The sequence below is a fragment of the Zingiber officinale genome, chromosome 11A, assembly GCF_018446385.1.
Source record: "Zingiber officinale cultivar Zhangliang chromosome 11A, Zo_v1.1, whole genome shotgun sequence".
NCBI classification, from domain to species: domain Eukaryota; kingdom Viridiplantae; phylum Streptophyta; class Magnoliopsida; order Zingiberales; family Zingiberaceae; genus Zingiber; species Zingiber officinale.
Genome location: NC_056006.1, coordinates 57957983 through 57970774, shown reverse-complemented (window position 1 = coordinate 57970774; position 12792 = coordinate 57957983). Strand labels below are relative to the sequence as shown.

Genomic DNA, 12792 nt, shown 5'->3' with positions numbered 1-12792 from the left:
GCGAAAACTAAAAATAACAAGGTTCTAATAGTTAGACTTGCTAAATCCCTGAGATCTTCATTCCAAACTCCTTTTTCACACACACATCTTCGTTGCATTGTCCTCCAGCCTCCGCTAGTCCATCTTTCCTTTACCTTTATCTGCAGTATAAGGAAAAGAGTATCTGTAAGCTTGAGAGCTTAGTAAGAAACCATCTACCTCACTAAAACATGCATACGATGCAATTTATGTTTTTAAAGCATGCTATTGAAATCTATGCTGAACATGTTAGAGCATGGCATGGCATACAAAATATAGAATCAAAACTGATCATAGAACTATCACATGTATCAATAAGAAAGAGCTAAGCTAAAGCATGAACTGAGCTAAAACTAAAACTAAGCTAAAACTGAATTTAAACTGTATACACAACTGATTTGTGAGTTTTGAAAACTATTTATCATAGATAGATGAAAATACATAATCATGTCGATGGGCTTACTTTTGGCTTGGCATGTACCCTAACTAGACCCGGTCAAATCCCGAATCTATTAGGGTTACTAGGTTATCTAAACCTAGGACATTGTGAGCCAACCCAATGGACATCTAGTCTCGATGACACACTGCTAAAATAAAATACTGGTTATAGCTGAATTGTTCTTATCTTGCTATTTCTAGGTTATCTGAACCTAGAGCTAGGTTGTCTGAACCTAGAGGCGACTGTGGGAGCCCACCCATTGGACCGTAGTCCCATATAAACTGTAGTAACACTGCATATACTAGATAAATGCTTCTATCACATTTAGCTAAACTATTAAAATGCCTAAGTCGCATTTTAACTGTACTAAATATATTATCGAGCACTTGGCGTGCGCTGTTGCACACCCTATGTGCCACAAATCCATATACTACTAAACTAAAACATGCAATCACACGAGAACTACTTATACTGTAGGTGAGGGGTTTCTTACCTCCTGTGCTAGTTTTCTTACTGATTTAGTCGCTAGTTTTCCGGTGGAGAAAATCCCTTCATTCGGCGATCTCCTTGCGTCTACGTGTCCCTCTCGTGGTGGAGAGCGTCCTCGTACCAGAGTTATCGCCGGAAGGTGCTCTTCGAGCCTTTGGGATGGAACCCTAGCCCTTGGGGCTTGGTGCGCCGAGAGAAAGAAGAGGAGAAGGGGGCGGCGTGTAAGGGTGAGGAGAAGAGGTAGGTCACGTTAAAAAATAAAACTCCTCACTTAATTCCCTATTTATATTAAGGAATTAATTCACCCAACTCTAACTTAAATAAAATTGTTTCCCTTTCCTTTTAGCAAGGCCCTGCTGGGTTCTCTTGGTTACTAGAGTTCACCATAAGTCCTAGGACTCAATAGGTCTCGGGTTCAATTCCCGTGTAGGCTGTTTTACGATTCTATTTATTTTTGCTACTTCTGCTACCCTAAAAATTCTGTAAAAATATCCTAAAATTCTAAAAAAATACTAGGATATTTATAAAAGTATTTCGAGAATTTTCGGGCGTTACACCTAGTGAGTGGATTTCTGAGCTCGACGAGGCCCTTTGACCTTCCGCTGCTGCTTCTTTGGCTTGCAGAATCTTTTGATCGAGCGAGCTGTATTTCTTTGCCAAAGGTGGCACTCCTACTCCGTCAATTCATAATCTGTTTGTTTTGTCTTCTTTGGATTTGTGCTAGAGCCATAGTCAAGGTAGATTCAAATCTATGAACCCTATTTTATTCATAAATTTCAGCCTTCATAAGGCAGCGGGCGAAGGAAGGAATTAAGGGCTTCATCGGATGAGCAGAGGTTCTATGACAACAGCGAGAATGGCAGAGGAGATTAGCAGGGGTGTTGCTATGGAGTCTTTTTTGTCAACGGCGGCATCAAAGAGGTGGACGTGGGCGTCGAAGCTCCGGTGGATCCCAACCTCCATCGATCTCATCATCGTGGCCGAGAAGCGCCTCCTGTCCTTCGTCAAGTGAGTTCTCTAATCGCATCCCTTTATTTGTTTATTTATTTTTTGGAGGTGGGTGGATGAAATCGCTCTCCCTTGCGCTGTCTATTTTCTCTGCTGGTTAATCCCCTTCTATCCATCGGTGGAGGAAACAAAAATTAATATCAATCATTTCCTCTTATTTTATTTATGTCAAAATTGTGCGAAAATTGATGACTGAAATAGTGACAATGTAAGAGTACTAGCTTGCTGAATATTCTAGTGTTTCATTGTAGGTCTAAACAACACTAGCGAACTCTATTTCATTAAGGGGGTGCTTGGTTCGAGTAAGAGAATGGGAAAGGATATGGAAATGATTGTAAATATTATTGAAATGGGAATAATACTCATACCCCTTATATTAGTGGGGAATGGCTCATTCCTCTATTTAGAGGAATGAATCCATGGGTCCCACCTTCATTTCTCCAAACCAAGTACAAGTTTAGTTTCATTCCCATTCCAAACCCCCCAAACAAGCAGCTCCTACGAGTATTGGATTTGAACAGAAGATCTAGAATTATCTAATTGGTCTTGTTTTATCAGAGAAACCACAACCTTATGTCATATCGTGTGTAGATTGAGAAAAAGTTTATTGTTTCCTTCTAAACTCTTTGCTCTTTTCAAGACAAGTTATGTTCAAGAGCAGGCCAATATTGGCCCTGGACCACCAGACTCGAAAGTTAGGTGGTTCAGATCTTCTAGTGATCAGCCACGGTTAATTTCTTCGTCGCATTTCTCACGGCGAACCCTAATTTATGATTGTGGGTTGGGACACTCTTCGTCTTGTTTCAGCTAGCTCCAAAGTTTTCAAAGACAGATTATGGGTGGACTTTGCTTGTTTCTCAATTCATCTTTTGGGCAAACATTGCATTTTTTTCTTTTTCATTTTTGATCTTATGGTTTACAAGGTCGTGAAGGAAGTCGTCTTGGATATCAGCGATGGTGCGCCCTCTGATACTCTCCCTGGCTTTGCCCTCTATGACTGGGTGAGTCTCAGCATCCAGTCTCACGCCATCCAGTTGATCTGGAATATCTTCTCTGCTGCATCTTTGTTTTATTTTTGTTTTTCTTATTTGTACATCTCTAATTGTTTCAGTAAGCATTGCACATGAGTATGAAAATTGATTAGTGAGTACTTGGTCATACTTTGGGAATAGCCATTGGTTATTATCTTTAATGTTGGTCACTAGATTCAAATAATATTGCCTGAACTAGTCACAGTATATTGAATGGAAGTGGGTCATTACCATTGTACATGTACTTTCATCATAAATGTTGGAGACTGAATGCATCCCCACAGGTGTGCTACTTCAGACACTATACATTTGGGCTCTATATTATGTTCTGATTTGAACTCGTATATAGTGTGTAATTAATACTCTCAATGCATACGGTAGGATTTTGTTGTTGTCTCCATTCTCCATTGCATGTATCCTATATTTCCTTTTCAATCGCTATGGTGAAAATTTTTTTTGTTTGGTGAGTGGGGGACCCAGACATGTTGTTGTGAGGTTGCCATTTTCTAGGTTCAATTGACTTGTATGTGTTTCATTCACTAGAACTCCTTGTTAACTACTCCGATAGGGGAGTGCTTGATTAATTTACCATTTATGAATGGGTCTTCATTTCTATTTGGATGTTGATAACTCATGTTAGGATTTAATAAGTATCTTGACCTCCCAATTGAGATATTATAAATCAATGTAGTCATTACTTTCTATCACTAGTGGTTACATCATGGCATGCTATTATTTCCTAACAAAAACTGTGTACTAGTCTATTATGTCACAAGTTGTTGAAGAATACTCTCTAGCTTGATTAGTTGGTGTGTCTATATATATATATATATATAATTTTTTTTTGTTAGATCGAGACGCGCTAGGGGGGGTGAATAGCACTCGTGGCTTTCACTTTTCGTATTCGGAAAACTTATCAGATAATGCAGCGGAATAATAAATAAAGGAATACAGAAAGACATCAAGATTTACTTGGTTCGGAGCCTTGGGCGACTCCTACTCCAAGGCTCACGCTCATTGAGCGTTTACTTTGGGCAACAACTATAATCGCGCAAATATTACAAAATTATTACAATGACAGTTTTAAAAAAAGCTATACCGACAACAAAGAATTGAAATTTCATAGCTTCGGGTCGTTGGGGTCTTGTTGTAGCTTAGCTGGATCGTCTCGTTAGCAGTGCGCTGAAGAAAGATTGCTTAGAACTTCATTGATTATGCTGCTGCTCGAGACCTCCTTATAAAGCTCATTGAGGGCGCCCTCAACTCCGCCGAAGAGATCGGGAGAAGAGGCTGGCGGAGGTTGGGAGGCGCAAAGCCATCGGAAGCTTCAAGGCTCGGTTGAATCATCACCTGTCTTATATACAAAAAAATGTCCCAAGTGCTTTGCCCCAAGTGCTTAATTAAAAAAATAGGCAACACTTTAAAAAATGTTACATATATAATATAAAAGTGTTGTATATTCTTATAATTATTGCAACACTTGTAAAAAAGTGTTGTATTTATACAATAAGTGTTACATTTTCTTATATAGGCAACACTTATTTAAAGTATTGCAATTTTTTAAGAAAATTTCTCCTATTGTAATAGTTTAAAAAAGTGTTGCTTCTAAAGTGATGTCTTACCCTCAAATTATAGTAGTGGAATCACATACAGAAGTTTGTCTATTTGTAGGATATCCTAAGGGAACGAAAGGTGATTTGTTTTATAATCCTAAAAATCAGAAGATCATTGTTAGCACCAATGCTCGATTTTTAGAGGAAGATTATGTAATGAACCATAAGCCCATGAGTGAAATTGTTCTAGAAGAAATGTGAGAGGACACACCTACTTTAGTACCAACAGTGCAAGATGAAATATCACAAGAAACTACAACACGTATCACAAATGATACACAACAATAAACAGTGTCTCGTCGTAGTGGGAAGGTTGTTAGGCAACCTGAGAGATTCATTTTTGGGAGAGTCTTCAGACTTGGTCCCTGGTGAACATGAAACTGATCCCCAAACATATGACGAAGCACTCCAAGATAAAAATACAACATCTTGGCAAAGAGCAATGAATTCAGAAATAGAATCTATGTATTCTAATAAGGTCTGGGAGCTTGTAGAACCACCAAATGGTGTAAAAGCTGTTGGATGTAAGTGGATCTACAAAACGAAAAGAGAGACAGATGGGAAGGTGGAAACTTTCAAAGCAAGGCTTGTTGCGAAAGGGTACACTCAGAAAGAGGGAATCGATTATGAGGAAACTTTTTCATCGGTGGTCATGCTTAAGTCTATCCGGATACTCTTATCTATTGTCGCTCATATAGATTATGAGGTTTGACAAATGGATGTCAAGACAGCTTTCCTTAACGGAAGTCTTGAAGAAAACATTCATATGAAGCAACCAGAGGGGTTCATTGAAAAAGGCAAAGTGCATCTAGTGTACAAGCTAAATCAGTTTATTTATGGACTGAAGCAAGCTTCAAGATCTTGGAACATCTGATTTAATGAAGTAATCCAGTCGTATGGATTTATTCAGTGTCCGGATGAATCTTGTGTATACAAGAGTGTGATGGAAACATGATGGTATTTCTTGTACTATATGTAGATGACATTTTGTTAGTTGGAAACAACATCAAAGTGTTGTCGGAAGTAAGGGTATGGTTGTCCAAGAAATTCGATATGAAGGACTTAGGAGAATGCACACATATTCTTGAGATCAAAGTAATAAGGGATCACAAGAAAAGGATGTTGTGCTTATCCCAAGCTTCATATATCGATACAATCCTTGCTCGTTTTAGCATGCAAGACTCCAAGAAAGATTTTCTACCTTTTAGGCATGGAGTAGCTTTATCTAAAGAGATGTCTCCGAAGACATCAAAGGAGATAGAGGGCATGAAGGCAGTTCCTTATGCTTCGGCTGTCGAAAGCCTAATGTATGCTATGTTGTGCACGAGACTGGATATCTGTTTTTTCGTGGCATTGTTAGCAGATATCAAAGTAACCCTGGACAAGGACATTGGACTGCTGTAAAGCATATATTAAAGTACTTGAGAAGGACTAGAGATTATATGCTAGTTTACCAAGCAAATGATTTGCTCCAGAGGATACACGGATTTTGACTTCAGATAGAGACAATAATAAGTCGACCTTGAGGTTTTGTGTTTACTTTAGGAGATAAAGCCATAACAATGGAGGAGATAAGCATATATGTTTTCGGACTCCACCGTGGGCATGTATGTAGAAGACATATAATCGTAAGTTATGATGAGACTTGAGACTTGATGGACTTAGATGTGATGCCTGGTATGCCCAAAATTATTACAGTGTATTGTAATAATTAGTGGTGCAGTAGCAAACTCGAAGGAACCACGAGCCCATAAGGCAAGTAAACACATCGAGCGCAAGTACCACCCAATACGAGACATCGTATAACGAGGAGAAGTTGTTGTCGCCTAGATTGCATCAGATGATAACCGGAAGATCCTTTCACTAAGGCCCTTAAGGTAAGAGCTTTTGATGGGCATGTTGAAGGGTTGGGAATCAGATGTATGGCAAGGTATATGGCAGCATAGTCTTTTAGTATAAGTGGAAGATTATTAGAATGTATACTAAAAGCCTAGCTTTTTATATAAACATATATTTAGAAATAAGAATCACATTGGTCAAATGTCTACATTTATGCTAAGTGTAGTTATTCAATTAATTTATATTGTAGATAACATGGTGTGTGGTGTCACACTCAAAAGATCATGTTATCAATTCCTTATAAATTATAAACAGTAGATCACGACTAAGATGGAAAGAAACAAACCATTGGAATAGTCGTAGTGTAATTTGGTATTAGTTTATCTTAACTATAAAATTACACTAGTACACTCTGAGTGTATTGAGTAGGACCATTTAAGGTAAGTTCTTTTTATACTAACTGCATAAAAGAATAAGACCTTTGTTATTATGGAAGTGTGTGCTCTTAATCCTGATATAATAACAAACGCATATATTTAGTATTTATTTCTTTAATTTATCAAAGGGTGTGATATAGTTCGATAAATCAATAGGCCCGATAAGTTGGGAAATAATATTTTTATAGTGTGTGTTATTGATTATAGAAGGAAACTGTGTCCTAGGAATCTAGGTTGATGATGTCCCCAAGAGGAGCTCATAAGGATTGTCATGTAAACCATGCAGGTGGACTTAGCCCGACATGACGATAAGGTTGAGTGGTACTACTCTTGGAGCTAGATATTAATTAAGTGAGTTATCAGTAACTCATTTAATTAGTGAACATTCTATATCTTAAACACAGGGAGACTAACACACTCATGATAACAAGGAGTTCATATAGTAATATGGGATTGATACGGTAGTTCAATAATAACTTTTAAGTAGAATGAGATATTATTGATGAACTCGAGTTGGGTGTTCGGGGCGAACACGGGAAGCTCAAGTTCATCGGGAGACCAAAACCAATTCCTCCTCTCGGTCCCTGTCGTAGCCTCTTAAATATAAAGTGTTATACCCACCCATACCCATCTTCTTACCCACCTTAAGGTGGTCGGCCAAGCTTAGCTTGGAGTCCAAGCTAGGGTCGGCTAAACCAAGGTTAGATGGGTCAAGTAGGTGGCCAGCCCTAGCTTGAACCCAAGCTTAGGTGGCCGGCCATAATTAAATTAAAAGGGATTTTAATTTTTAAAATCTTTTCTTATGTGGAAACCATGGTTTTAAAAGAAAATTTAAAATTTAAATCTTTCCTTTTATAACTTTCTACAAAAGATTAAGAGAAATGTATGATATCTTTCCTTATTTGTAGTGAAAAGGAAGATTTTAATTTTTGATAAACTTTTCTTTTTTGTAACTATCCTCATGGTTTTAAAAAAGAGTTTAAAATTTAAATCTTTCCTTTTATAGTTTTCTACAAAAGATTAAGAGAAAGGTTTGATATCTTTCCTTATTTGTAGTTAAAAGGAAGATTTTAATTTTTGATAAAACTTTCCTTTTTTGTAATCATCCTCATTATTTTAAAAGAGAGTTTTAAAATTTAAATCTTTCCTTTTATAGTTTTTACAAAAGATTAAGAAAAGATTTGATATCTTTCCTTATTTGTAGATTGAAAGGAAGATTTTAATTTTAGAGATAACTTTCCTTTTTATAAATCATCCACATGTTTTAATAGAGAGATTTTAATTTATAAAAATTTCCTTTTATGACCAACCATGAAGGGAATTTTTTAAAAGAGAAATTTTTATTTAAAAATTTCCGGAAACAAATTAGGAAGTTTTAATTTTTCTTTAAAACTTTCCTTATTTGGAGGACAATGAGGTGTCTGACCATTAAGGGTTGAAAAGGAAATTTTTAATTAAAATTTTCTTCTTAAACATTGGCAAGGAATATAAGAAAATTTAATTTATTTAACTTTCCTTATTTGCCAAGACCAAGGAATATAAAAGAGAGGGTAGAGGTGCCTCACCTCACAAGAACATACATCTAGTATTCCTCTATTCTCTTCCTTGTGGTGGTCGGCCCTCATCTTCTTCCTCTCCTCCTTTTCTTCTTCATTGGTAGTCGGCGGCATCAACTCTCAAGGAGCTTGTTGGTGGTCGGATTTTGTTTGGAGAAGAAGTAGAGAAAGGAGGCTTTGTTTCTTTTCATCCCTTGGAGTTTGGTTGGTGACGAAAGACCTTTATCTCTAGGAGATTCTTGGTGGCCGAAACTTACAAGGAGAAGAAGGAGGCTTGGGTGGATTCTTGTCTCGGTAGATCGTCGCCCACATGACGTCCGAGATAAGAAGAGGAATACGGCAGAAGATCGTGAGGTCTATAAGCTAAAAAACGTATAACTAGTTATTAGTTTCCGCATCATAACTAGTTCATCCTTTTATTTAGATCTTGAAATACCAAACACAAGAGGCTAATGAATTTAGGTAATTGAATTTATGTTTTCGATTTTGTGTTTCTTTTGTTTTTCGAACTTGTGATTTGATTGTTCTTTTTGGCTAAACCTAGGGTTACTATAAGAAAATTAAATATTAAATTTCGTTGAAAGGTTTTGTCTAGGAAGTGGTGGATGCTCTCATACCCAAGAAGGCCTAGTGCCTCGCCATGTTTAACCTGAAAGTCGATCTCTGAAATTAATATTTAATTGAATTTGTAACATGGGTGAATTTGGATCAATAATATTAAGTATCGTTTGCGATTCAAGTCTAAACCACGAAGAACAGATAGATTGAATTTGGAATCAATAATGTTAAGTTTCGTTTGTGATTCCAAATTTAATTTCTAAAGAACACAATAGGTTGTTAGGAATGGTTCATGACTTGTACGAAATTTTTGTACAGGGGAACCGGTGCGATATTCTGAGTAGCAGGCAACAATTGGTATCAGAGCTAGGGTTTACCTCTGTGTGTTTGGTTTTCAGTTTAATTATGCACATGTCATACATAATTTAGGCAAGATAATAGTAGGATATGCTAACTCTGTGGTTACAGGCTCCAACTATTATGGCTTATAGAGATTGTGTGTGATTGGACACTTAGACATGGCAAGGGCATTTTATGTGTGTGCATGATTGTATGCATTAAATACAGCAGGAGTTCTATTAGTTTTAGGATTTTACATTTTTATTTCGATCTAGATTACATGTACATTCCTTTGTACATAAAGTTAGGATGACAAGATAATAAAATTAATGGGTAAGACCCTACTCTTACAAATGTTTGATTTTGTATACGTCCACACTAACGTGGTATACAAAATTCACGGTGTTTTGAGGTGTTGGTAAATTTAAATAATATTGTTTGAGGAATCAATATTATTCTAAATTTAGAGTCTTGACCAAAAGTTTATTTTATGATTTTTAGGATGACTTTCAATCCACTGGCTATTATACTGAAAGAGAACAAACTTACTGGTTCCAACTACATAGATTGGAAAAGAAACCTGGATATTGTCCTAACTGCTGTAAGGTATAAGTTTGTACTAATGGAGGTCTACCCTAATGTGCCTAATAGTTATTCTAGTGAAGAGGAGATTGAGTATCATAAGAAATGGGTCAAGGCGGATGAGATGGTGCGGAGTTACATTTGGCTTTTATATCAAATGTGCTGCAACATCAGCATCAGACCATGCCTACTGGTCATAACATGATGTACAATCTTAAGGAACTATTCGGACACTAGAATCAGGCTGACAGGCAAGACTGTATGATCTCTAGGTACTGGACTAAAAGCAGGAATGAAGAAGCTAAAAGGCAAGTGCTTCATTTACAAGCAGTCTAGACATTTGTAGGCGGGTTGTCCTCATAGGAAGAGAACAATATAGGTATATCTTACTCTCTAGTAGTTGGAACATGTTTAGTGGTGTTATCTACCTATAACTGACGCGTAGATATGATAACCACTGATTATGTCTGCAAATCATTACAGGGGTTCTAGGAAACCCGACAACTACACGAAGGAGAATCACTGTTTATATGGGCAATGCTACAGAAGTAGCAGCTGTTACAGTGGGAGATGTTTATAGGAATAAAATATTGGTTTTAAGAAATTATCTTTACGTACCAAGTTTTAGAAAGAACTTGATTTCAGTTTCTAAATAATACAAGGATGGATATTCTGTCTATTTATGATAGCAAAGGTGTTATCAAGATAAATAGGAAAATTATCTGTTCTGGTACGTTCGTTGACAATTTGTAATTCCAATAACTCTCACGATGCAACAAATAAAAATTAATAGCACATCTTCTAATTCTAATAAGAGAAAGGAACCTTCGGAAATGAACCTTGGTGGCCGAAATTTGCAAGGAGAAGGAGGCTTGGGTGGTTTTTCGTCTTTGTAGATCGTCGCCCACACGACGTCCGAGATAAGAAGAGGAATACGGCAGAAGATCGTGAGGTCTATAAGCTATAAAAGGTATAACTAGTTATTAGTTTCCGCATTATAACTAGTTCATCCTTTTATTTAGATCTTGAAATACCCAACACAAGAGGCTAATGAATCTAGGTAATCAAATTTATGTTTTCGATTTTGTGTTTCTTTTATTTTTTGAACTTTTGATTCGACTGTTCTTTTTGGCTAAACCTTGGGTTACTATAAGAAAATTTAATATTAAATTTTGTTAAAAGGGTTTGTCTAGGAAGTGGTGGATGCTCCCATACCCAAGAAGGCCTAGTGCCTCGCCATGTTTAACCTGAAAGCCGATCTCTGAAATTAATATTTAATTGAATTTGTAACATGGGTGGATTTGGATCAATAATGTTAAACATCGTTTGCGATCCAAGTCTAAACCACTAAGAACAGATAGATTGAATTTGGAATCAATAATGTTAAGTTCGTTTGCGATTCCAAATTTAATTTCTAAAGAACACAATAGTTTGTTAGGAATGGTTCAGGACTTGAACAAAATTTTTGTACAGGGAAATGGGTACGATATTCCGAGTAGCAACCAACATAAGGCTGAGTCATATTAACTTGAGTAGGATTTAAAGGTTAATTACCGATGGACCTTTGGGTTCATTGGTAGTGGAAAACTTTCTGACCTGCAAGTCTTGCTTGGAAGGGAAAATGACCAAAAGACATTTTAAGGCAAAGGGGTATAGAGCCAAAAAAGTGTTGGAATTGGTTCATTCTGATTTGTGTGGACCTATGACTATCCAGGCAAGAGGTGGTTTCGAATATTTTGTCTCTTTTATAGACGACTATTCGAGATATGGGTACATTTACTTGATGTGCCGTAAGTCTGAGTGCTTTGATAAGTTCAAAGAGTACAAGGCTGATGTGGAGAAGCGTCATGGTAAAAGTATCAAGAAACTACGGTCTGATCGTAGTGGAGAGTACCTCTTAGGAGAGTTTAGGAGTTACTTATCAGAGGCGAGTTTCATCACAATTATGCCGATACACCCAGGAATGGTGTGGCGGAACGAATGAATAGGACTCTTATAGAAATGGTTATATCATTGATGAGTTATTCAGAATTACCAAATTCATTTTGGGGATATGCTCTGAAACGGCGGCATGCATTCTGAACTTGGTACCTTCTAAGTCAGGACCCTCTACACCCACAGAATTGTGGAATGGGCGTAAGCTTAGTTTAAAACACATTCGGATTTGGGGTAGTCCAGCACATGTGCTAAAGGGAGACGCTGATAAGTTGGAATCACGTACAGAAGTTAGCTTGTTCGTGGGATATCCCAGAGGAACGAAAGGTGGTTTGTTTTATAGTCCTAAAGATCAGAAGGTCATTGTTAGTAGCAATGCCCGATTTTTAGAAGAGGACTATGTAATGAACCGCAAGCCCATGAGTAAAATTGTTCTTGAGGAAATAAAAGAGGGTACTTCTACTTTAGTACCAACGGTACAAGATGAGATACCACAAGTAACTGCAACACGTGTCACAAATGATACACAATTACAGGTAGTGCCTCGTCGTAGTAGGAGGGTTGTTAGACAACCTGATAGATTCATATTTTTGGGAGAGTCTTCGGACTTGATCCCAGGTAAACATGAAGCTGATCCTTGGATATATGATGAAGCACTTCAAGATAAAGATGCAATATCTTGGCAAAAGTGCAATGAACTCTGAAATAGAATCTATGCATTCTAATCAGAGTCTTATGTATACAAGAAAAGTGACGGAAACGTGATGATATTTCTTGTACTATATGTAGATGATATTTTGCTCATTGGCAATAATGTCAAAGTGTTGTCAGATGTAAGTGTATGGTTGTCTAAGTAGTTTTATATGAAGAACTTGGGAGAATGTGGACATATTTTTGGGATCAAAGTAATAAGGGATCACAAGAAAAGGATGTTGTGTTTATCCCAAG

General features: G+C 37.1%; 1 long non-coding RNA gene across 1 annotated transcript; it reads left to right on the top strand.

Moving 5' to 3' along the window:
- Positions 1-1505: 1505 nt before the first annotated feature.
- On the top strand, positions 1506-3234 carry LOC122030973. The gene is made up of 3 exons (XR_006125689.1): positions 1506-1608; positions 1727-1954; positions 2878-3234. It is a non-coding gene; the product is annotated as an uncharacterized LOC122030973 (long non-coding RNA).
- Positions 3235-12792: the final 9558 nt, after the last annotated feature.